The sequence below is a fragment of the Apis dorsata genome, unplaced genomic scaffold (assembly GCF_000469605.1).
Source record: "Apis dorsata unplaced genomic scaffold, Apis dorsata 1.3 scaffold_81, whole genome shotgun sequence".
NCBI classification, from domain to species: domain Eukaryota; kingdom Metazoa; phylum Arthropoda; class Insecta; order Hymenoptera; family Apidae; genus Apis; species Apis dorsata.
The window spans coordinates 370,869-373,513 of NW_006263379.1; positions in this window are offsets into that span (position 1 = coordinate 370,869).

Below are 2,645 nucleotides of genomic sequence, written 5' to 3' on the forward strand. Positions count from 1 at the left end.
ACACGAGAATGTAGATGGATTCGAGTAAGGATTGATGTAACCAGGTAAAAGGCGTCTCTTGGTCTACACTGGAGAGAATTAGCGGAAAGCACGGCCTACTGGTCTGCCTGATATTAAATCGATAACCCACGTACCGTGTAGCATGAAAAGAGAAATGGTCAATTTGAGCCCTCTTAAACGGCTCGTAAGTCTTGTAATGGTTACACACGTCATCCTTCTCACGAATCAATTCACGAAGAGACCCTAGTGAGTTAACGTAATCATCTAAACGATTGTTCAACTCTTTAACTCTTGACGTATACTTTCTCAAGATTCATTATATTCCGTTTCCATCATCGTTGTAACGAAGTGAAGATTTTTTTTTCTTTTTTTTTTTTTTGACCGATTTATAATGACTTTTGACTTTGGAATACAATGAAGATGAAAAATAATTTGACGAAGCATTCTTTCAATTGCACTATTTGTACTTATTACAATATAATCTTTATTTTATATATGTGATAAATTAGCAAATTGATTTCAATAGGAAGTTTAAGACAATTATTCTTTTTTTTTTAATTTTGAAAATTTTTTCTGGAAAAGAAATTCATCGTCTTATATGTACTCATTCTTTTATAAAAATTGAATGTATGTAAGTTTCTTTTGTTCAAGTGTGATTTTGAATTATATATATTTTTTCAAATAAAAATTAAGCTTTTGACAATTAAAAATCATATTCAAATTCTACTAGATTAAAATTTAATTTACATAGATTACTTTAATTGATTGTTTAATTTAAAGTGGTTTATAAATATAGCTTTAATTGCTGGACGATATTATGTCTATTTTGATTTAAAAATAGATAATTAAATAACGCATGTTTCGCAAATTTCAAATAATAATTTCTTATAATCTTAAAGAGTTAAAAATTAGTGTTTCAGATAAAGATTATTTGTTTTAACAATTTAAAATATAAATTAATGAGTTATATATTCGTATTCTTCAAATCTTGCAACTTTTGTTTTAATATATTTAAGACACTTCTTATTTTCTCATTCTATTCGAAATATAACTCTACATAACTCTAAGTTGAAAAATACTACTCTAATCAAAATGACGAATGTAACATAATACATTTTCTAGATACAAACAATTCCATAAGAATAATATCTAAGAAATAATTAACAATAGTCAATTTATTCCGTCAAAAAAGGGAACAATATAAAACAAAATATAATTCTCACAAAAATAACAAGCAAGACGAATCAAAGAAATCGACGAGAAGTTGACGAAAAAGGACATATGAGTCGGTATGGGAAAAGCTGACGCTTCGTTTCTTTTTTGCCTTTGGCCAATAACCACGGCTCAAGACTCCAGGAAGTCTGAATGGAGTTCAAGGATTTCGAGAGGATCAGTAGGGAAATTGGGAACGAGATGGAAACGACGTTACAACACTTTATTGACACACGTATCTTCATGAAGCGAGAGGTCATTTTGAAAATATACACGACAAATACGCCACCTCTATAACAACACGTCGCGCCTCTCTTCCAATCGCGGATATGTATATAGACCCGTGTCCCCGTTCGAAAGATATTACGAAAGCAAATTATTCGATGCATTTCTTCACTTTCATCACTCGCGAAAATGATTCGTTAAAGGGATATTATGATTTCGTTGAATTTTTTTTTTCTTCTAAAAAATTACACGGTTGGAATTATATGTTTACATACATTTCTGAATTTGTTTGTTGATCGATTGCAACCGAATGAAATCGGTATGTATTGGTATACATAGTTACACACGTTGCATTGAGAGGAATTAGGTTATCGTGTCAGCAAATGGTTTAATGTTTTTCAATTAATGTGTTACATGTGCGAAAATTTTAATAAAGAGAAAAATTGTAAAATGAGGGGGGAAAAAATAAGTAATAAATATTCATTGATTATTGTTTAATACTTATACACCAATTCAATTAGTTGAAAGTGAAAATTGTGATTTAAATTGAGATCGAAAATAATGATATAATCAATAAAGAAATATTTTTGTTTATGTAAGCGAAAAATGGAAGCAATTTTTATATTTATGAATGTAAATGTAGTGAAAAATAATTTATATGTTCATTTCACATATGAATATGATAAATAATTTTTATAAATGCAAATATTTCAAAATTTCTTTTCATTTAACTTTTTTTTTAATTTACTTCAATAAATATTTGAATTTTTTTTTTTGGAAATTTTATTTGATTGAATAATATCAAATAAATTATACTCTTTTATTAATTTAATTTAAACGAAAGAGATTATTATATTTATAGTTTGGCCATCGTTTAGAATTTTACTTGACCACATTTTCACGAATAAACTCATTCTCACTCATTTTGTCATGCTTACTATACTATACTATACTGAAGGGAAACATGAGAAGTAAATAGCGCGAATAAGACAAGACAGAGTACAATAACAGTATACAACCAGATCATTTTACAATAAATTTGAAATCAATATGAAAATTAATACAAATATAATCTTGTTTCTATCATTTTAATCGTACGAATCTCATTAATTCATCTATAGCAATCTTGTAACAATATAATAAAAAAATATTAAAAAATTATATCTTTTCCCTAATTCGATGCCAATAAATTTTCGTTTCTTTAAATA